Source organism: Rhynchophorus ferrugineus, unplaced genomic scaffold, assembly GCF_030347505.1.
Source record: "Rhynchophorus ferrugineus isolate W39M unplaced genomic scaffold, kcgeb_rfMv2 rfM1, whole genome shotgun sequence".
Classification (NCBI taxonomy): Eukaryota; Metazoa; Arthropoda; class Insecta; order Coleoptera; family Curculionidae; genus Rhynchophorus; species Rhynchophorus ferrugineus.
Genome location: NW_027472580.1, coordinates 46,265,348 through 46,291,178, shown reverse-complemented (window position 1 = coordinate 46,291,178; position 25,831 = coordinate 46,265,348). Strand labels below are relative to the sequence as shown.

Genomic DNA, 25,831 nt, shown 5'->3' with positions numbered 1-25,831 from the left:
TATATTTAAAAAATATCCACATTTATTTTAATCAAATTATTAATAAATAATTATTAATACCGAATATAAAAGAAAGAAAACTGTAAAAATATATTAATTATTTTATAGGCTTTTTTTATTTAAGGAAAGTGTAATTAAAGAACATCATTCAATTGAAAGCCACCGTAATGAGTTTCTATCCGAAATTAATTTTCGACCTATAAGCTGGAATTCTCCCGGTTAATTGCGATTATCATTTATTCGTTGATGAGGCTTCCAGCCAAATTGCAACCACTTTGAACTAGATGTATTTGCCGGCAACAATTTCACATTCTTACACTAAATGAGAATTCCCCAAAGACAAAATTCAGTCGAAGCAAATGTAATTTTAGTACACAGGATGCCGTCAGTTAATTTTATTTCTTATATATTTGACGACAGTTAAAATCTGTAATATATCCTGCATTTTTAACTTTATAACTTATTTTTATTATTTGGTTTTTGTTAATATTTCACATTGTAGCGAGCTTTACATTTTATAATAGAGATCATCAAAAAATCTAAAAATATTATCCCGGATTTTGAATACGTGAGGAGTGACAACCGCTACTACGAACGAATCATAACAGAGATCTGGCAGCACCGGGTTGTTGATCTTAGACATTATATGAGACTGCCCATTTTAGACTGCCAATAAATAACGATAATATATGTTATCATCACTGTTTTGTTTTGCCTTACCTTCATAATTAGTAGACATCTGTTCAGTCTTATTATTCGTGAGGTTAGATACAGATTTGCATCAAAATTGGTTTGGATAGATTCCTTCGTTTTGATGTATTTGGTATGTTTAGATGAAAGTTTTGAAATTTGATACGTTTAGATGAATGTTATGTAATATGGCCCTGAATATCCGGCCATCTGGTTTAAAATTATCTGAAAGGTATACACGTGAGACGGATTGGTCTGTTTTGTAATAGAATTCACATTTTATAACTTATGTGTTTATATATTTGGGAACCAAAATCGCACTCGAAAAGCTCCGAAGCTATGATTATAGTCAGCAACTCTATTAGCAGCTCCTCTCCCCAGCTTATGCTCAGCAAGATTTTATAGCTATGAATATTCGCTTCAATATTGGTGTGAATGGTTCTCCTGGGTCACAGAACACCACAAAAAACTCGTATTTTTTTAAATGACAACCAATGAAACTGCGATTCGAAAACCGTTTCAAGGGCCAAAATGGCATTTTCAGTAAATTAGTTTGGTAGCTACTTCCCTTCCTTTCGAATATTGGGAAAAAATAATTCATCAACTGTTATACTGTCTGATTATTATCTGAGAATGATCTAGGTCTTCATCCAATAAATCTTGTAAATTATTTTCATCAAAAGTTTTTGGTTCTCAAAGCTGTTTTTTATCATTAATACAAAAATTACCACTCATCAGCAGCATCAACATAAGTTTCTGTAAGTGATAGATGGGTTTGAGCAAAATATTAGTTCAAATCAAACAGCAAAACAATGAATTTTGAGCTTTTGTCTGAATACACTGAATATTTCAAAAATACCAAATGGAAACTATTATTATAGGCAAATAAAGTCAAAATCGTCGAATTTAACAGATTGGGTTAGGTTGCTTTGTATTGATATTTCGTTTTTTCGCCCATATAATCGATATCGATTGAAATACATAAAAGCACTTATTAAGATATTTAATAACATGATTACAATATTTTGAGGAAAACTTGATTTGGGTCTAATTTTTTAATGACAAATATTATGAGAGTTGGTGGGAGCTAATGACACTATTTTAAAACTTTTTCTATTTCTTAGTTACTTTTGTTCATTTCTATCGATCTACCCTACAGTAGCTAACACTATTATTTCTATAATTTCCTCATCCTGAAATAAATACATTAATTAATTATAATTAATTAATTAATTCCTATAAATGGATTTGAATTGAAAATCATAATGGTAAATCGCTATAAATGAAATTTGTGGTTTGGTTGGCTAGAATTAACAGTTATAAAATATTTTTGAAAAATTTACAAAATATAAGAACGATCAATCATATCTCAAAATTATTATAGAGAGAATATAGGGGATGTAATACCTACACACCAGTTTGGGTTTATTAACAAACATTCAACTAGTGACCAGGTGCGTAGAATAACAGATGTAATTGAGAAACCTTATAAAAGTATATTCAACTATATTCTTAGATGTAACACAAGCCTTCAATAAGGTATAGCATAACGGCCTTATTCATAAACTAAAGAAAATGTTACAGAAACAACGCACCGAACTACTAACATTTTACATTACAGCCAGAATATCTAGAGTCAAACAAGAAGAAGCCTACTCTGCAATAAAAGAAACTAAAGTAGGAAGTACCACAAGGAAATGTATTGGGGTCAATTATTTACCTACTCTACATCTGTGATATACCACGAGTGGAAAATATCACGATCGCTACATTTGCTGATAACACCACGATTCTTGCTGTCAGAGACAATGGTGAGGAAGTTACACAAAAATTACAACAGGAAAGTGACAAAATGAATAATTAGATCCAAACCTGGAAAATAAAAATTAACGAAAATAAATCTGTGCATGTGCATTTCGGGTATAATCAGACGCCAGAATGCCAGTAACAATAAATAATACTAAGTTTCATATAGGAATAAATCTTAATGCAAAACTTCTCTGGAAAAAATCATGTAAAAAGTAAAGGAAAAGGACTGGATTTCAAATGTATAAACAAATATTTTGTTAATTGGAAAAAATTATCAGTACCTAATAAATTGCTATTATACAAGCAAGTATTGAAACCTATATGGATTTAGGGAATTCAATTATGGGGATGCAAAAGTTAATAAAATACAAAAATTTTCCAGAAGAAAATCCTCAGAAGTATTGTAGACGCACCCAGGTACTATAGAGCCGGTTACTTACACCGATACCTCCAGGTACCGACTGTAACTCAGGAAATCAAGAATATCCCAAGGAGGTACGCCATTATCGAAGTAATACAACTCTTGGATAGTATAATGTTGAAAGAATTCTGCATATTTTGAGCCATTTATCCCTGCGCATCACGTTAGACAAAAAGCAAACACATTAGAACCAAAATGAAACAATTAGTTAGTCAGAAGATACTCTCAACTTAATCTAAAATCAAAGAGGTTGATCTATAATACAATTATAAAGCCAATTTAGACCTATGGGGTGCAAATATGGGGTTGCACTAAAAATTCAAATTAACTATATAATGCTGTCAAAACAAGGTTCTTTGATTGATTACCAATGCCTATCGCTATGTAACCAATGAAGAACTGCACGACAGAACAGGAGACAAACTCAAAAGAATAAAATCATTTGATGTTATGTAGTGCAGTGCAGTGAAGTCCATTTAATAGAAAAACAGCAGTGATAATAAATAAACATTTTTAATAACTAGATATATACCTATATTTAAGGTGTACTGTAAAAGTAAACTGAAAAAATAAATCGTAGGTTAGTCGGAAACGACTACTAATAATGTAATAAATAATAAATAATAAAAAAATATCTCAAAATAAATAAATCCATAAAATTTCACATTGAAACGCTTAAATGGAAATCCGCACTTACCGTATTTGCACAACGTTGTTCTTTCTGATTATTACTTGTTTTTACCATGATGTATGGCCTATCTGAGAAGGATTTCACGTTATATAAAGATAGTGGCAGGGATATTTTTTAAAAACATCTTTATTAGATACGCTTAGTAAAATCTTAATTTACAATTAATTTATTACTACTTTTCCTATGTACTTGGATTAAATAACAAGCAAGACGAGTGCGAGAAAATACATCAGTATGTATTCCTCAGTTATAAAATTATAATTATTTATTAATTATTAACTTATAGCTATAGTTTACACTAAATGTATACACTTTATATAAGTTCGTATGGTTTTGTTCGCTTCAATCTCCTGACATCCTGCGCGCTGTCCAGCAGTTGTATTACTTCCATGTTAGTATAATTTAGTAATCTTCTTTCGTGTTTCAAGGCGAAATCTTGGATAACTTCCCAAATCCATTTGATTTCCAGGTCATCGTGCAGTTCTTCGTTGGTTACATAGCGATAGGCATTAGTAATCAATCAAAGAACCTTGTTTTGACAGCGTTATATAGTTGATTTGAATTTTTACTGCAACCCCATATTTGCACCCCATAGGTCCAAATTGGCTTTATAATTGTATTACAGATCAACCTCTTTGATTTTAGATTAAGTTGAGAGTATCTTCTGACTAACCAGTATAGATGTTTCATTTTGGCTCTAATGTGTTTGCTTTTTGTCTAACGTGATGTGCAGGGATAAATGGCTCAAAATATGAAGAATTCTTTCAACATTATAGTATCCATATTTCCAAAAGATGGAAAAGCACTAAAAAATAATTTGTACTCCTCATTGTTGTTCTCATTACGCTATTACTTTTAAACTTTAATTTAACTACTTTACCTTTGAAAAATAGTATACCATTTAAGTACTTAATATTATTATTTTATATTGAAAAAAAGTTTGCTAACTTTAATTTCATTGTATTTTTATTCGCTTTACTACACTATGTCTTGGTTAGCATCCTGCATCGAATAGGCGAAACCATTCGGAATTTGCAACACGACCGGTAAATAAATCAAGTGAGCCGTGTATCATTCCTGAGGTCGTGGCCGCGGTGCATTTTTAATTAAAAATGGCGACGTGACACGTCTAAACAGGATCCGCCCCAAGAACCGGGAGCATATGTATATTAAATTTATAATTTAGCTGGCATACAGACGACAACGACGACGCCATCGCCGCTCCTTCTGCTCTTATTTTGGCCTTTCCTGGTGCAAGCTCAGACAAATGAAAGAATAATGAGTGGATTAAAATAGCCGCCGATGCAGTCGACAAATGTTCCACTGCTTCCGGCCGCCTTTATATTATTTCGTTAGAAAAGCGTCACTTCGTTTGTCTGGCTTGTTTCGAGCTTAGTACTGCACAAATAACTTACGCTCGATAGACTTTAACATGTTTATTAGATTGTCTAAAAAATTACATGTAAAACTTATTATTTCAAGATTTAATTTTATTAGGTGCCTGTATGTTGTAGCGATCGCCATAATTCTTTATGTCACGACAAATTCACCTACGCTAGATTCTAAGACTGGCAACGCTACGAATTGATAACATCCGGTTCCGGATATAAAAGAGCAGCATGATAACGTTTCTAACTTTCCTCTTTACTGGTTCATTAATTTCCTTAATACTTCCGTATAATATTTACCTAACCTAATGTCCTATCCATCCTCCCGTAAATTTCTTCCAGAAATTCGTAGTGAGTGTTCAAACAAACAAAGAAGGCCAATACACACAACAAACGAAAATTCCTGTCAATGGATGACCCCGACATGATAGAAGTCCTTACCGGATCAACAAGATCAACAAGATTCACATGCTTGATACGCACATGAAAGGCCATCAAACCCATCAACAACACATGATCGACGTTTCCTATGAGACTAGCGTAATGGACAAAAAGACAACAACTAGACCAGACATAACAACACTGCATGGGCACCCTTGCACCATGACATGTGACCTGTAAGCCTCAACTCTAAAGTATCCTAAATCAAATCAGAAAACCCCACGACGAACTACGTCCTGTTCCTCTAAAGATGACAGCTGATCCTCCAAAACTCCTAACTAAGGTTGGATCCCCATCTTTCAAGCAATCCCTGGACGATTGCTGATATGGTTGCAAGAGTCCTCAAAGACTTCACCCCATAGAGGTACTTTCTGCAGTATCTCCACTTGAAGGGTAAAATAGAGACCGCTACAACTCTTTAACCCACTACAAATACACCCACTCCGGATTCTAAGATTGGCAACCCTAAATGATTGATACCATGCGGTTCCGGGTACAAAAGATAAGCACAGCAAGAATTTGCTGTTCCCGAACACATTCCTTCGGCAAAATAGTAGCGAGTGTTCGAACAAACAACAAACGAACATCCCCACAATGTATATTAATCAGCGATATCTATTGTTGAAAATTCGAAATATCGATATAATATTATTATTAAACAACCGAACCAAACTGTTTGATGTTTCTCCAAATAAAATAAATGTTTTCCATTTACTATTCGATTATTTTCTGGATGCAGACACTAATTATACAACGCTCAAAATTACATTTGCAGCATTGATTATTTTGTTGTTTGATCTACGTCGAAAGCTCATCAAACAGCTTTAAAAACTAATGGTTATCCTACTCTATTTTAATAATTGTGGGTTCAGATTTAAACGATTTAAAAGTAGCGATTCTGGTAACAAAGATAAAAAACGACCTGCAGAATCAACAAAGATCTAAAACAATGAATTGCAAAATTTGGACAAAAAAACCCAGCTCATACACCCAAAGAAATTTCAGGCAACTTTGCAGTTAATGAATAAACTTTTCAGAATATTACATACAATGAAAAATAAAATGTTTAATTAAACCGCAAGAATTAACCGAAAATGCAATTTCGAAACGTTTCAGATTTTCAGTGGCATATTGTGACTGGCGAGGAAAACTGACTCTTCTATAACAATTCCAAGTGTAAAAATTCATAAGTTAGTAAAGGAGAGCCATCCATATCGACACCAAAGCAGAATATTCATGGCCATAACAACTTGCGTGTATATAGTGGGATCAGCAATCAGCTGCTAAAACCGAATTATGTTACTGCAAATGTCTATAGACGTCAATTAAATAAATTGTTTCAACAAGACGAACAATATCAACTAGGATACCTAATCTCATCTCTCATCTCGCATGACAACGCTATACGACATGTTACAAGAGTTAAGAAGGATGTACTGTTGTAGAAACATCATGAAAAACATTTTAATTAAAACATATGGTACCAATTTTTCTCAATGGATTCCTTTTTCAAGAGAAAATATTATGAGAATAAAGAAGAAAAAAACATATTTAATAATGATGTTCTTTAATTAGGAAAGTTAAGTAATAGATTGTAGAGAAGCAATATTACTATATGGTCCACTGCATTGCAATGTAATTCGGCACTGATAAAAGTTCCCTAGATCCAAGGACAATACGTTTGTCCAAGTGGTGTTTGCTTTAAAAAAAATCTATTCTAATCTAATTAAAATTTATAAATATCGAAACTTTGAAGTAAAAGCCATAGTCCATGGATTCCTGAGATTTATAAATCCTTAAGTTACGCTAACGTCCCGTACTCTAGCCATCTGTAATTGACATAGACTTATTTAGACTAGCAGCTAATTAAAGTTGTTCAGGGTGCACGTAGCGTCAGACTATTGAAATTTGAGAACTCCAATTCACAAGCACCAATTCTTGGGTAAAACTTTAGAAAGTGATCAAGTTTGTTGGCAATGTAAGATACGCACACTGGAGTAACACTGAACTAAAAACCTTTTGATAGTAACATTGAGCTTTTAAGAAGTTATAACAAATATTGATATTATAAATTTTTTTTTATATTAGATTACTAATGAATCGAGAGTACCGTTTTTATTTAATTTAACATGTAAATGAATCAACCTATAATATTTTATTTGGTTCAGTGTACTACTGAACATATTTTACATAAAATACATATATAAACATAAAAAAGTACATACATTAATTAGCACAAAAATAAAATATTAGAATATAACATTAAATAAAGAAATTAAGACACAAATTAAAATACAATAATTCATACATATAATTCTTAAACTCCTTCTTAAGAATCTTTTTTTGTATCGGTTTGAATATTTTAGTGTATCTCGGATTAATTTAAATTCACAAGTGGAACCGATAGATAGAGATATAATTCTAGACCTTTTTTGGATTCTTAAATGAATTGAAACTTTTTTCAATATAATAAATTCATTAATGCAAACTTTGGTTTTCATAATGCCTTCATTCGAATGATGCATACATTAACTTTTCTATAGATATTTCTATGTAAAATTGTTCCACAGCACTCTCACTCTGGTGCTGACTTTTTAGTGTTGTTTTAAGAGAGGCTAATTTTACTGTTATATGAATGGATAATTTTGTTTAAACTACCCGAGAGTTAATTTCATCATAATGAAGAACGTTTTATAATTTTGAGAGAGGTTTAGTTTTTTGTGCGTTAAATTATTTAATATTTCCTTGCATTCCGGCGATATACCTGTTCAATATTAATGAAAATTTTTGATAGATTGATTTTGAATATTTATAAAGCTTATTTATTATTTATTGCACTGAAATTGTATCTGTAAATATTTTTAAATCACTTTTGTTTTATTAAAAAGTAAATATAAATATAAAAAACTTTTCAAATAAATGATTGCATATTTTTTGGAATTCTACTTCACGAATAGCTCTATAGATATTTTTCGTATTGATAATAGTGAACATACCGATATTAATTCGCTGCAGAGTTCAATGAACTCATCTAAAATATTTGAGAATCGTCAATCATATTTTAGTACATTAATATAAACTGTTTCGCGACCAATTAAACATTAAACTATCAACTATCACATTATAAGTCCTAATTTGCTCTAAATATTCTTCACGGTCCCTCTAGAATATATAGGACTCTTCTTTAGCAAAAATTTGGCCCTAACACCCTCATCAAAGTAATGATAACAATGACGAAATAACAAAAAACAACCCACTGCATATTATTCTCTCTCTCGAATTTAATAGAGGCTAGTAAGTCTCGGTATCTCGGTAAGATAATAGGGAGAAACTCTACCAAACCATGGTGAATCAACGAATGGTGATATGATGTCATATATACTGGTGTAAAATAAAGGTTTCCATTTTAGTTTTACTTGATGGTAAATTTTTTAATAAAAGGTAAATGAACCTTTGAATAACCTTAACCCTTTCACCTATTCAAAAGGTTACAATAATAATCTTTTTACAATTGTAGCAATTTGAACAAAATTGATTGATCCATAAAATTATCAATCAAATCATGATAAATGTAAATAAGAACTCGCTTCAGAGCTCAAAAATTCTACACCACTGGCTTTAAATCAAAGTGAGAAGTCTTATTTATAATAACTAAACGACACAATAGAATCCTTTCTATTCGTCTTAAAATAGGCAACCATAAAACCCAGAGGTGGCCGGCGTTACAACATCCACATGTTTGGTAGCATTGTTAGCAGGCTATTTACATAATTTTTAAAATGTAAACTTAATTTTACTTAAAACATGCAGTGCACTTCCATATCGCTGCTTTGCACTTTAGATAATTTGTTTTCTGAGTGGCTGTCAATTCACTAAGCCTTCGCGTCAAACTTTGTCAAAGACTTTGGTTAGGTCAATGGTTAGGTCATCGCTTCAAGTCTTTCACGTCCGTTAAAATCGTGGTTGATTTTTGTGGCCTGCCGATAAACCTGATGAATGGCTGAATGTTTGGAGCGGAACCGGAATTGCTCACTCCAATGATATTTTTTGCCTTCATAAAATCATTGAGTACATAGAAAATTGCTCTTTCAGTAAGCTTGACAATTGAACTTAACAGATTGATAGGTCTGTAGTCAGAAGGTGATGACTTAGCCCTTTTTGGAGATAACTTCGATGTATGCATGTTTCCAGGTATATGTAAATTGGACGACGATATGGTCACGTCGATCAATCTTCGGAATTAGTCCGGATACCAAGAGAGTTTCCTGATAACTCTTGTAGTCGATTTTCTTCTTGGCTTTGAACACGGTAGTTCCCGAGAGTTAATATAATCGAACGATGGTTGGACTATAACTCGTCGAGAACTTGTACGTTAGAAGGACATTTGAGGTTCTGAAGAATGAAAAAATCCAAAATGTGTGGAGTGTCCCGATGTTCAATATCGGGGTAATGGGTAGGCTCGTCCAACAGGCCGACGACCCTTAATTTACACTCAGAGTTGTGATATCGTTTCTTGTACGATTTTCTCGCTCGCAGTCCCACATGGAATGGCGACTTGATAACTTTTGTGTTTGATGCCGATTCCTTTTTTGCCTAGGATAGCGGTAACTTAATAACCTCGGGCTGGTACACGATCATTTCTGTATACGGTACAGTTGAGAAGAGAAAAACGATGGGTGGGTTCTAGAAGAGACTAAATTAAATGTTGATTGTGCTCTTCAAATATTAAATTCAAGTTCAAATACTAAAAGTACATGTCACATTTAGTTGTACAGTTAACGAATAGATGGTGCTCAATGAGTTTATTCAACAATCCTATAGAGTAAAATGCAAATACTTACTTTAATTTTTATTGGTTGGGAAAAATGTTTGTGATGGTCATCAAATATGATATATATTTGTCCGACACGTAATAAATGTGAAACGTGATAATTAAGGGGAATAATTAATTTGGTGGTCATTATAAATGGCGTCGCGGATAAAAATAAGCATTCCTCCACGAAAGTCATCTGTCACCGGCCGAAAAGGTATAACAAACGTATAAAAAAGGGAACACGTTTTATACATATTAGATATAACACCTCATTAAGTAAAATACGTTTTTCAGCACACACGCCAAAGGAGCATAAATAACTCGGTCGGTTAATTGAAAAACACCTTAATATTACTAATTGGCTCTGACCGCCTATTATTTACATCTCTATATGCTTTCAGAACTTCACCGATTTGTATACGTAGATAATAGCGAAATGAGAACTAAATTTATTTTAGTGGATAACTATCGAAGCCAACTATGAATTAATTGGGCAAAACGATCATAGGTAAAAAAGCAACAAGCGATAAAATAATTACACTATAGCAGCTACATTATTTTAGCTAAGTTATATATTTTGTTTTTAAATGCCTTTCATCAAGGCATAATGTAAACAAATAATACAATTTGATGTGTGTTATGCATCATTGCATGCAGCTATCGTATCGAAAGGAACGGATAATTATGGTTTTCTTTAAAGTGTTAAAATTTGAAGGAAAGCTTCGGATTATGACTTAGACGATAACCGGACAAATGTTGAAAAATCTACCAAGAAAGGCAATTTGGATGTTTGGAATATGTCTCAAGTTATTATAACCAAAATACCAAAATAAAAGATACCAAAGCAAATAAAATAGAATCTTATCGACCAATTTCACTGCTACTAGTAATATATAAAGTTTTTTTTAAAACTAACCGTAAATTAAAAAAAAATAACTGCACATCATCTTGGCTTTACGAAAAAACATTCAACAAGTGACGCCATTATTGAAAATGCCTACGAAAAGAAAAAAGTTTGCTTAGCTATATTTTTAGATGTTTTATAATATGTTGTTTCGATAATAGTACGGGAGCTCGTAACGCAGAAAACAAGAATTTCAGGTAAGCTGATATTATAGGCAGGGGTTGCGTTTACCAGTGCGCATCATATCTCTACAGCTAAATATAATCAATTTTTAAATTAATTAAGAATGGATAATTCTTTTAATGACTTTTGTAGACTTAATATCGATATATATATATATATATATATATATATATATATATATATATATATATATATAGATTTATTTTGTATCTGCTAGACGTAAAATAAATCTCCTTTAAAAGCTCATTCACTATCGACTGTTTCAACTGTTTTGCAACTATCGACTGTTTCGACTGTTTTCAGTCGTGTCGAGTTATGACATTTATATAATAGTTAATAAAATGGATACAATGGGAGATAAAGCACTGCAATACTATGACTGCTTTAACACATAACTACCACTTTATATTCAGGTGCGTAACAATCGCGTGATATAACATCTCACTCCTAAAGAAAGGACTAAATAGATGTATAGTATATATATAATAAAACAGCCAATGCACGTCATCAAAATTAACATTAGCACGTCGCAATTTTACCGCATCTAATTTGATTTTTGGTTTACAACGTTTTTCGGTTTGTAAATTGTAATTATTATAGCTTATTAAGTTTTGCACATAAGTATTTATATGTAAATATATTTATATATAATCAATAAGATTTTTTATAAATCTTAATGAGTTTTACCTTTTCTAACACTTTACAAACTAACAAAGAAACAGAAGCAATTTTAATAATTGTTTTTCCAACCTGATTCTCTGCAGCCTTTAGATTTTCCTATCCGAATAATGCATTCCTTGAGCTCCCAACGGATACCGCAAGTTGAAATTAACCAGCAGATCCTGCAGGCTGGCTGTCCCTTTTTCGCCGTTATTTTAAGAGCGGCTAATTTAATTGTCATATAAATAGATAATTTTGATTAAAATTTACACTTCCGCAGAGCTCGTTTTGCCGCTATCATCATACCGACGTTGTCCGAGCTAGACGAAATCTAACATTTAATAAATTAGCCTTTTTAATAGAAATAACGCCGCTGCAAATTTCGAACGAGGAACATTGTTTTAATTTACTTTCGCGAAAAAATTTATTCACATCTCATGAACACGTATATTTGGATGAGGCTTGTATTCTAAGTATTTTTTTAAATCAAATTAAAAAAAAATTACTATCCGTTTTTTAACTAGATGATTATGTGTAGAGAATAGAGAATAGATAATTAGATAAAAGAAAACAGAAATGAAAAAAACTAAGAACCCAAAAAGTTACAGACTCAAGTACTAATATCGTACAAGAGTCAATTTTTTGACACTTTTTAAAAATAGCAAAAATCCTAATTTTGTTATAGTTTTACTTTGATGCGATAGAAGAATGCAGGTAAGAGGTTCAGATCAAATTTCAAGTAAATCGGCCCAGTAGAACATGAGATACCATGTTAACTTTCTCGAAAAATGTATTTTTGAGTAAAACACATTTCAAGTTAAAGATGGCAAAAAAATATATCGACATATTTTAGATAGATTTTTTTTTTAATATCGATATTTTTCACCGATATTTTTTAATATTGTTTTTAAGAAATACGGCTATTTGTAAATGAGAGTATCGCACTTTGAGGTACAAATTAAAATATAGATACCACCAAAAACCTAGGATTTTTGAGGGAAAGTACCAACTTTGTTTTGAGACTTCTCCCTCTAGTCATTAATAAAAATTTTGATGAAAAGTGGGATTAGGAGGAAAAAGTCGGATATGATACGAAAACCTAGAATTTTTGAAGGGGCGTATCAAACTTTAGTTTTGAGGTTTCTCACTCAATCATAAAAGAATTTTAGTAGAAAAAATAGGGTTGAGTGAAGATACTGTTAAATTGAAGTTTTTTTTTCGATATATAGACATATCTAAGGAACGACACCTGATCCATTCGTCCGATGGAGGCGCCTCCAAGGTTACGCGTTGAATGGTTCCCTGTTTCTGGATTACGTTATACGGATTCAGCACCTAAATATATGCTTATTTTATAGTTTTGTTTTCATAGTTTGAGTACCGCCGCCATGGAAGGAATGCGTCCGGGCGGCATACAATTTTCTATTTGTTTAGATTAAATCGTTGACCAGTTAAGGTATATTATTTTAATCATTGACACTTTAGTTAATTCATTGTGAGTTTAGAATTTATCGTTTACAGTTCAGAAGTGACTTCAGTGATTCACGTGTCATTCTAATTACTGACATTTATTTATATATTCTTTAGTTTATCGTCGTAGTCGTAGTATAGTCATAGTTTATATAGTTTGTTTCGTACAGTGAAAGGCATAAGTTGTGTCCTGTTTATTAAAGAAAATAGGATCTTAGCTTAACCGTGCAAGTCGCACCCAAGTTTTGAGTTCTAAATCGACTTCGTCAAGTTGTTCGCCTACAACACTTAGGCAAAAATCAACAATAAATCGTTGTTTATAAGATAATAGAACGAAGAGTAAATCCTATATGCCTCCGAAAGCTGGAAAGTCTGAACTCAGAAAGACAGCTGGAAATAAATTTGGATGAGTTAGTCAGACAAAATACCGGAAAAATTCAAATTATCAGCGTAAAGCTCGAGTGACTGTAAATAGGGAATGTATTCCAGAGTTTTCTCCAGAAAATCGGACATTGTCAGCTACCCAATGGGTTCGTGGTGAAAAGTGTCGCTGTGGGAGACTTTTTTATGAGCTCCGAAATACCGACGCATGTTGTAGACCAATGTAAAACTGACACTACAGAAATTAAAAACTAGTCTTATTAAAAACGGGCCGGTTGTTGTTGAAGTAATATCGATGAAATGTTGTTGAAGTGACGCCCGTGTTATTTGCTAAACAGAAAACGGATGACTTAAAATGTACATGGATTTTATGTGTTTGTTTGTACAAAGAACAAATGGTTTGCTTCTGATCTAAATTTATTGAAGTTTGATTAAATACCTGTAAACGAAGATTTGTCAGATGTTGAAAACAGAATTTTATTACACACGACGGGTACTATAACAATTTAAGAACAATGTTATATATTATGTGAAATCCTGTTCGAGCTGTGTATTTTGATTTAATGGCCAGAAAAGCGACATGTTGAGAAACTAGTATGGTCAAGCGGTAGATAGCATCGATTTTAAGTAAGCTGAGATACTATTGTTGCGAAGATTGATGAGGAAATTTACCAGTAGACATTGCAAAAGCAGTTATATAGGTAGTGTAATTATTACGATAAGTCCATGGTAAATACTAATTTGGAAAAGATCTTTAAATACACAAGTATCATATTCACACTATTTACTATTAAAGCTAATATATATTTTGTTCCGAGACAAAATGGTTACAAGAAATGACTTGAAAAAGCTTCAATATTAGTTTCCTGAACAGATGTGTAAATGAACGAAATCAAAGCAAGAATGGTTGATGAAGAAATTCGAAGACTTTTCCATGGATCCTCCACCATAACATTTATGAAATGCAGATAGGGATAAAATAAAAGTCATAAATCAGCCAATAACAAACAAGATATATTAATTTTCTTAAAGTAATTACAAATACCATGTTAAGTAGTCCGATACTTAAAAACGCTTGCGCAATTATATTGTAATATAAAAGTTATGTAATGATGGCAAGAGTATGTGGCGTATTTATGATCACTAAAGTATTAGAAAGGTTCTGCTAACACCAGAAAAGTTGCACAGTTATGTTAGTAATTATTTGTTTTATTTGTTTCAGATCACAAGTAGATATTCTGTCATACACGGTTAAAAAAGTTCTAGTCCATCAGAAAGCCTGATAAAATTGTATTTTAAATAATTATTTAAAATTTCATAGCTACTTAGTTTTTCAGTTTTAGTAAATATTTGTTTTGTGTGTTATAGATTGTATATATGCCCTGCAGAGGACGGGAATGGTCCGCTGTAGAGCTGACTGTAAAGAACGACACCTGATCCATTCATCTGATGGGGCGGCGTCACCGTCCAAGGTTACGCTCTAAATGGTTATTTGTCTCTGGCCTACGTTATGCCGATTCAGCACCAAATTATAGGTCTAATTTATGGTTTTGTTTTGATGCTTTGGGTATCACCGCCATGGAAGGAATACGTTTCCCTTTATCAATTATTGACCAATTGGTTAATTCGTTGAGAGTTAAGAATTTATATACCTAATATCCTGTCCATCCTCCCGTCGATCATATATAAACTTTAACAAAACACATCAAGAAGTTTATATCAATAGGTATTTTCTATTCCCGTGCAAATTCCTTGCCCTAAATAGTAGTGAGTGTTCGAACAAACAAAGTCAATAGACACAAAAAAACGAACATTTCTTAAAACCTCTTTTTTGGGTGATCAACATTTTACCGCGCAAATGACGACATACTCAAATCCTCCATACATTTCGGGATTCGATAGGATCACTTTCTTCTGAATAAATCTTACATTCGAAATACATTCTTATTTAATTTTTTTGTATTGAATATTTTCTTGGATAATAAACAATATATAGTGTATAATACTAATACTACCTAGAAAAAACGTATATACTTATAAACTTATATAAACTATAAAATGGTGAATAATAGATAAGCAAATTGCAAATCAAAATGAAATTTAAAAATACCACAAATAATAAAGTAATATAGTATTAATTCCATTATATTAAAACCAACAAAAGATTGTACAGATAAGTTCAATATTAATAAAACCTTAATAGGAAAACGAGAAATGAGGGAATATCTGAAAGAATATTATATTTTCTAAGAACCTTGTCCCATTAACGGATTTACAAATGCTTCAAGTAAATACGTATAAAGTTTCGGACGCCCTTTCTATAAAATAAATAAGATTCATAAAATGCCCGAAAAAAGAGTTCGCTATTCACTAAATAAAATTTACAATAGTGACCAACAACAACTATTAAAAAACTTTCTATTAGAATGCACAAAGAGAAACTGCCCAGCAATCTAAGTAGTCGACAGAAACCAGTGGTTCAGTGTCAAAGCAAGCCAAATCCGTCGCATCTACAATAGAGGTCATAATCAAAAAACTTTGGAATGCTTAACATGCTTAATTCGCTGCATCTGATGGTTTAAGTTTATTGACCTTCACGAACCTTCAGGTTAAGGTTTCACACACGCTACCACTCGTACAATATACCTACTATAACGATAGAGAAATACTGGAACGTATAAACACTTCATTCAAAGCATCATTCTAAATAATTGGTAGGCGCCATTGTGGCGCCAGACGCATACTATATGTTAAGCAAGCTTGCTAATTTCCTTAAAAATGGCCGAGCAATTAGAGACGAATATTGCTCCAACCTTTCTGATCAGCAGGATGTTATTCACCAGAGAAAGTCAACTTTCTTTCACCAGGACAACGCTCTTGTAGACAAGGATGCATTGGCGATGGGAAAATTGGTAAATTTGGGGTACAATTGGGCTTTTGGGCCCGACTATTCCACTAATTTGGTGTACTTAGACTTCCATTTGTTTCCAAATTACGAAAAGCATTTCACAATAAGAAAATTGAGGGAGCCTCAGATGAATATTTCAACGGCCTTCCAGACTATTGAGAAAGAATGAAGTTGAAGAAATGCTGGGCAGGTATGCTGAATTCAAGGGAATTAATGTAGAGCAATACATTAATATTTTTATTGAAAATTGCAGAATTTCTCACCTAACTCAAGTACTAAAAACTATTGACACTTGTTCAATATATCTATAATACGTATATTTAATATTTGGTGGCAGCATGTAGTTGAGAAAATATTAGATTGTGACAAATTTTGGCAACAGTGTCCACTAATGCCATGCCAAATCGAATTATATAAGCTGATTCGGTTACACGTTTCAACGTAAGAAACAACATTCCATCTCTTTTCAACCAGATTAAAATGAGACAGAAAAATTCGCTACGGTTTTAAAACGAACTTTACATTTTTACAAAATGGGATTGACAATATATTCAACGACATCTATGATGCATTGGCTGATTTATTGGACGAACATTATATATAACCGCAAAGTGTCCGATACGGTACAACATAAGTTACGCCACCCATTGTAAATTCATCGAAATTTGACATGATGATGATACCGCTCGTCTTTAGATTACATGGAAATATCGAAGTTTATTTTATGCGCGTTGGAAGTGGCGAACCTTTACCCCTTTTGATATGCCGACACATTAATGTTTCATGCATTCCTTTATTTGTATCTCAAAGAGGAAAATCATAGAGACCAGACACCCAGAAACAACACGGAAGGTGCCAAGTAACACGTAAATATTCCGCTTCATTTGCATACTTATCTTTTACTTTGGCGTATCATTGCAGCGAGCGTTCCGTATTCCACGGCCGTCTTCTTGACGATAATAAGCAACGTGCATTTTAAACTCGGTCTCTTGAAATTTATGAATAATACAGTGAAATATTTGCATCGGTGGAACGCGTCAAGATGAAAGCTTTTCACTAATTGCCATTTTCAAAACGAATATGGTCGCTTAGCGCTGAATTCGTTAGCTGAGCCGACTATGATGCAATTAAGCGAAAAGGGAGATAAAGTTGGATAATATCAACAGAACGCAACTCAAGGGATTTCTTAAAACTCCATATTAAAGAGGGACGGTATAATAAATGCACTGATATTTTGCAGAAATCAGTGTAACTCCGATCATATAAATATTTAAGTCACTTTTCGAAACATATTTTACAAATCTTCAAAAAATATATAGCAAATAATATAATACCCATATAAATATATGTTCATCTGGTTATCCTCAACCGTAACATACTAATATAGTCTATTCAAAATAACAGTGAACTCACATCATTAAGATGTTCAATGTATTGCCTACCTCAAGAAAATATTCGTATTGACAATATTTTCCTTCTCACTTTATTCTAGTTAAAAAGAGATACAATGATATCTGAAATGTTCAAACATATAACCGAATCAGTCTACGAAAGCCATCCGGTTGTCACGTCTGCAAAATTCTTCAAAATATTAGTTATACTAAGTACAGGTTATAAACTAACAGACATTGTTTTAACGCTTTGCTTGTTTTGATAAATTTCTAATCACTGCTTTTTATTACTCTGATTGAAAATGCCGAAGACAGAACACGTTGAGCTTCTAATTAGTTATTTCGAACAGGAACGAAATAATATAGGCTCATTCTCGCCATTAAAATTTGTTAGAGAAGTAAGCATTTTTAATGTTAAGTATTAAGTTTCCGCAGTATTATTGAAAATATTTATAGCTTGTTGGAGATGCACTCAATATGGGTATGAGCACGGCCATTTTCATTTCAAAATATGAAAAATATAATGTTGGATTCGCCGAAAAGAAACTAACCTCATACAAAGAGGGGGGCGAATCAAAATGAGCTTGATGTGAGGTCTATCAGGGATCAAATATATGTAATGTATAAAACCAGTGAGCAGTTTTTCAATATAATCATAATTGAATATAATTATTTCAGATGAAACAGTTCGCCTGAAAGGTATATATAGGAAGCTTAGAGATATGCAGCTCTTTGAAGGATGTAGAACCTGTTGTTGAGTAATATAGGATTTATTGGTATAAAGATAACCTACAAATAGGTCTAATAGGACGTTCAGGCATTGCTTTTAAAAGAATATAATTTTTAGAAGAATATAATCTAGGAACATTCATTACTTCAATTTGTCTATTTAGATGAGACAGGGATATTTCAGAATGGGACCAATATACATATTGGTCACTCAAGGCAAGATGATAACAAAAATAGTGCTCAGACAACAGAGGTTGATGTAAAAAGGTAAACATTGTAATAACAATTTATTAGGTTTTATTAGTCATAACATTTATTTATAATTAATTGCATATATATTGTTCTTTATGCTGAAACCAGGAATTGTTAATAACACCTTCAGTTTGGTTAACTCGATAAGATACATTGAAGAAGAAATTGACAAATGATGAAATTGTGAACAAACGTTAGAGAGATTGGAAATTAACAGCTTAGTTATTCACTTGAGTGAAAGTTTCTGAATATGATATGATTCACTGCTGGCAATTTCTAAGACAAGGTAAGACAAGGTGATGATCGTGGAAGCAACTAAAAGTATGTATATAATATATATATTATAACTGTAGGAAATTGTATTATAGAATGTGTAATTTTATCAAGAAAGATGTATACAGGTAGAAACAGAACAAACTAAGGCGAAATACAATGATATAAAAATGACTTTGCAAGGAAACACTATACCAAAGGAAACAAGAACAAAACGTAAAAGGTAAATATGCTCTCTAATGAAAGTAAAATACATTACTTGGATTTATAATTGTTTATTAGGTAGATTAGGCCTCCAGGGTTTACCACTACATAAACAACGCTAAAACCTCTTCCTTATGATGTTGTGAAAAAGAGTTCAATGCAAATGTAATAAATCACAACCCTATCCTACTAACTATTGAATAAATAATATTTCATTGATTATGATTATGATTATGATTATATCTGACATTTTTGTTTTTTAGACTAGAATTTTATTATGTCGGACCCAAAATTAACTAATACTCAGAGTTAATGTGACGTTTTGACGTCAATGTATATGACGTGAGTTTGCTGTTTTATTGATCGGGCTACATATATAATCCCAAGGAAGAAGAAATTTTGCTATTGCCATATCATATTTTAGTATAAGATAAAGATGTAGAAAAGTAATGGTTAGCAATGATCAAATTTTTAATGTATGGTTTTACATATTTTAATTCAAAGATATAAACAATACTACAGTAATAAATTATATTTTCAAATTTATAAATTAGGTTCTTGTACGTATTCTGATCAAATTTCAACTTTAAAAAGGCATTTATTGAATAAAATTGGTGCAATATCCATCTATTTTCGCACTTCAAAATTACGAATCCATGTACCAACTAAGCCACGCTGCATCGATCTGAACAAGCGCTAATCAGAAGACACTATGTTTGGTAAATACGCTATGTCGGCAAAACGTCCCATTCGAGCTGCAACAGCGTATCTATCAACTCTCGCAACAGGTGACCAAGCGTTCTTATACCAAGAGGATGACGCTACGTTTGCTGGTCACTATTGTTGGTCTTTTTTCAACAAAACATAGTTCAAGTTTGGTGTTGATGTGGATATGCCATCTGGATTGACCCAAATCTTTTGCTCTTGAGATTTTCACAATAGGCTTATTTCTCATCACTAGTCACAATTACTACAGCAAACTCATTTTCAGCCTATTTGTCTGGTAGCCATTTTCTATACGTATCTTTCTGTTAATCTATCGAAAATGTAAAAAGAGTTTGAGCTGGGTTTTCGTCCAATAAGCGTTGAAATGTTCGAAGCTTTTCTTCGGCTTTATGTTCTTACCACAGTAATTTGTCACAAAAATAAGCAACAGATGGATTTACATTAATAATTTGAGTTTATTATTTCACTAGTTTGGAGCTGATACATAATATTTTCTATAGCTTGTTAATTACATCAAAGCGTCTGATTTCTCAATTCCTTACAAAAAATACTTTATAATTTATTAGATCTCGTCAAATATATCATATTAGAACTATGAATTAAATACAGTATCAAACGTATCATACAACAGCAAGTTCGGAATATGTAGAAATATGAATGGTAAACAGACTAGATAGACATACAACAAACAACATACAACATACAACAAACATATACTTTTTCTGTATATTAAATTATTAAATTTAGAAAACCCAAAGAAACAAATTCAAACAATCAGTCATTAAATATAAAAATGTGTTAACACATTATTCAAGAAATCAAATACGCTCTTTATAAAAAACATATTTATTATTTATATGTATATGTCTTATAATGGATCTATACATAAGTAGATAATGATTGCTTTTTTATTTCATTAGATAAGATAGGCATAACAATATAATTTAATAGTATCAAAAATATCAAATTTTTCGACCAAAAGTACATCATTATTATTTTATGAAGAACAAAGTTATAGAAAATCATCACATTCATATAAAAATTTGTGGGGAAGTGAATGATTCGATTCTAGCCTAATAAAATACATTTAGTGCTGGGCTTCGGTTTAAATAGTTTCTCAAATAACATATACCAAACACAGATTTTATAAAATGGAGCAATTACAGATACAACTTAATATATTTTAAATGTGAGATGTCATGCTATCTTAACACAATATACAGAAAGCCCAGGATCTACAGCATTCGCACTTTTAGGTTTGACATTTACTACATTTAACTTGCCAAACCCACTGCAATCGGCCTTTTATAACTTACCTGTAGCAATACACTTTTGTAGAGTGACGAAATATTAGATTATTATAGTTCTCAAAGATATCACTTTAGTTAATATAAATAAAGTTACATTTCAACAAACAAAAAAGGAACAGGAACCTTAGTATATATTGAACAAGCTTTTTTACGGTACTGTATAATACAACGTTAGGCAAAAGTCCCGCTACCATTTTGATTGTCTATAACTTTGCTCAAAATAAAGATAAGTAGGTAAGTAATAATTGGTTTTCATAAAAAGTTTATTTGCTCTTTACATTTTTTTTTGTTATGATTGAAAAATTTTATCGGCTAAATGGTGTCCGCGAATCGCTATGCAACTGTCGGCTCTATTTTAGACATTTTTAATGACATCCTGCAACATCTGAAGCTGAATTTCTTCATGACGAGGTGGTGTTCGTGACGAATATTATCTTTAAGATGTTAAATTGTTTGGGGCTTATTCACATAAACTTTTGATTTTACAAAACCCCATTAGAAAAAGTCTGGTGCTGTTAAATCTGGAAATTTAGCTGGCTATGCTAAATCGCCACTTCGCGAAATTAGTCCTCGTGGAAAAACGTTATTCAATAATTGAATTGTTGAAGGAGCTATGTGTGCTGTGGTCCCATCTTGCTGAAACCACATGTCCTCTAGCCCTTGCTCTTCCTTTTCAGACACAAGAATCATGTCTTGGTACTGTTCAGCAGTAACAGTAACTGCAACACCTTGGTTATTTTCAAAAAAAAATAGGGACCAATGATGTTTCCAGCATGATTACCACCCCATACAGTTGTTTTTAGTGGATGTTTCATGAATTAATTGAAGATTCTCTATTCCCAAAACTGACTGTTCTGTTTATTGACGTAGCCATTGAGAAGGAAATGGGTTACAAACAAATGTTCATTATCAGTCTAGATGAACAATTTTCAACTTTACCAGACAGTCTTAGGATTGCATTACTGTACTCAACTCGTTGATCAGGATCTCACGCTAGCAATTTTTGGACTAATTGTATTTTGTACGGGAACATTTTCAAACCAGTTTTCAAAATTCTATATAAAGTCCGTGCAGAAATGTGTAACCGGGAACCACATCTCCGAATTGATATTTCTGAAGACTCGGCAACACTATCGCGTACCAGAGACACATTTTCTGCGTTACGAGACGTCCGTTGTCTTCCAGAACGAAGCCTGTCTGCTGCCGTATCGTGTTATCGAAAATTCGCATGTAAACGATAAATTGTGGTTTTGTGAGGCACGGATTATAATATTGATGCAATTTCCGCTGAGTGGCAATAATAAAACGATTAATTTCAATAAATATTGTCACTATTTCTGCTCGTTCTTGTGTCATATATTTATCCATAATAAAATTTGGACGTCTACACAACACAATGGTTAAAGCGAAACTCCGCTAAACGTCACATAACCAAGATGGCGCGCAATCAAAATGGTAGGTAGATCAAAATAGTAGACTTATTTTATGAATGCCTAAAAAGGTGTAAATCACTTCTGCTGCGTAAGACATCTTAACTTATTCTAATATATCCAAGATATATTCCGATATTTTGGTACTCAAGTGTTTCTCAGTGAAAAAAATTTTTCATTTACCACCTGCAAAATATGAAGTTTAAAGGAAACGATATTATACCAATAAAAATATCATAATAGGAAGAGTTTCTGAAAATATCAGTCACTAAACTACCACCAACCAAGCTTTGCATAACATCAATTAAATATATGTAATACGAAAGAATATTTAGTTATTAGTTTTAAGAATATTTAATTAATGAACTCAATATCGTAAAACTTGTACTGTTCCTTTCATTATCGAATACCATATAATAAATTATAAGGTATATAATGGAATATAATATAATAGTAGGCCTATAAATTAATTTTAAAGATTTACAACAAAAGGTGTTACTGTATATTAACAAATCGCAACAGGTACATTTGTAACCTACTTAATATTGAAGCCTTAAAGGCAGGTTTCACTTTTCCGTATCTGTCATTTCATCGAAGGGTGGTAAAAGAAAAAGGTGGCTAAAGGCCCTTAAATACTGTATGAAGCTAATGGCAACCACGCTGCATCGATATCAATATGTGAATACTGGTTTCTAAGTTCTAAAAGTAATGAACTTGACACCAAAAATAAATAGCACTGTCCACACAAATAAACTGAAGACGAGTATTTGAAGGCGTTACTAGATAGTGATCCGTGAAAAACGCAAGAAAAACATGTTTAATTGTTGGAAATAATACAAGAAATTATTCACCACCTTTCGAAATGCTAGAAGAATATGTGAATGATGCAACGGCAAAATGCAAAAGATTTTTTGGATCGTATCATTACTGATTATGAAAAGTGGATCCTGCATGATCCAACCAAGACAACAATTGGTGCGTTTGAATCGAAAAACGGCCGGAATGCGAGCAAAGGCCCAACAATGTTATCCTTCAGCATGACAAGGGTCGTCAGCGTGACAAAAACATACATAGAAACATTAAAATGCGAAGTGCTATCGTACTCGCCGTATTCTCCAGACCGTAATCGTTCTGATTAGTACTTGTTCAGACTTATGTGTCATGACGTGTTTGAGCTGTCATTCCCTTCTTATGAAGACACCAAAAAATGAGTCGATTCATGGTAAGCCTCAAAAGATACAACGTTCTTTCGAGATATACGTAATGGAAGAATACGTAAATTGTCCGAAAGAAAGCAAAAAGCAGCGGCTATCGATGGATAATACTTTGAATAAAATACATTTTACCGATTTTTCACAATAAAACCTCAAAATTAAAAAAAGTCTTCTATAAATCTGATATAATATAACATAATATAGTAAATATTATCTATAAAAATATTATTCAATAAAGTTTAACAAAAAATGTTCCTATAGAGCTTGTGCGAATTTTATTTTGCTGTTCACGGAAGGGTGTAATTTATTTTCATCACATCAAGTGGCCTGTTTACAAATTTATATATACGTGACAGCTGCGCAGCTTCCGAACGGAGACGTTCGAGATATTGTTTGAATTGATGCGGTGGGCCATAACGCAATCCACATGCCTAATTCCGTATTAGTTTCAGCACATGAGCGTGCCACGACGAATGCGCCCGCTTCCACTATAATCATAATGGATAATGGACAGTAAACTACTCCGTATGACTGATATAATAAGTCTAGCTGTTATCTGTTCGTTGCTAATTAGGACCGTTCCATATTGAGAGAATATTTATATGGCCGTGGCTAATTTATAATGTCACTATGCTTTAGAAATACATTTTCTCAAATCAATTTTCAATTCTCATTTTTTATTGTTTATTGTTACTTATTTATTAATACTAGAAATCAATTATTGTCGCATAACCATTTTAAAACATAAAATATTTCTAGAAATGATACCCTTTTTTTGCCCAACAGTTTCGGTAATCAGACTATTTGGGAAGAATTTGGTATATCAATAATCTATATGAATCTATATAAGTGATAACCAACAGGCACAAAATCTGATGAGTAAGATAAAAACGGTGACGCAGGAATGCCTGAAAAATATCTATATCTCTAATCCAATTATTATCTCTGACGTTTTAAAGAATTTTGTAGATATTTGACAACAGGGTATAACTAGTACCAGCACAAATCAAATTTTATAGATCAATAAGATTGCATGTTCCGATTCATCAGAGAGCATTCTTTTAAATGAATGTTGTTTAGCAGTATATTTGACGTTATCTATGACTTGCATTGGCTGTTTTATAGGAAGGACTCCATATAACACCAAATATATTTTACCAATTTACATCTTCATAACGTATAACATCAAAAATGATATTTACCAAGCCACAAAAAAGCTTTAGTTTGTAGTTCTTTTATTCATCCTAAACTCGTAACTCATCTGCAATTTTGTGATAAGTTTTGAACGTAATCGCAAGTCTGATCAAACAGAAATTGTTTAACATACTGCCGCCATCTATAGAGAAATACAAGAATCGTGAACATTACAATTACAGTTATCTTTTAAAATATGTTTTGAACAAATAAGAAAAATATAAATATATTATATACAGATATAAAGCCTACTGAGTAATCGAAGTTGTTAAGGTGTTTACAGTTACAGTCTCGCAAAATAACACATACTCCTAATACGATCCGTATAGTGGTGCGTAATCACTGTCGC

General features: G+C 32.3%; 1 protein-coding gene across 1 annotated transcript in view; it reads left to right on the top strand.

Moving 5' to 3' along the window:
• The window catches only part of LOC143206873 (uncharacterized), a 330,748-nt gene that overhangs the window by 294,779 nt on the left and 10,138 nt on the right, over positions 1-25,831 (top strand). The gene's annotated exons all lie outside the window — the stretch shown is intronic.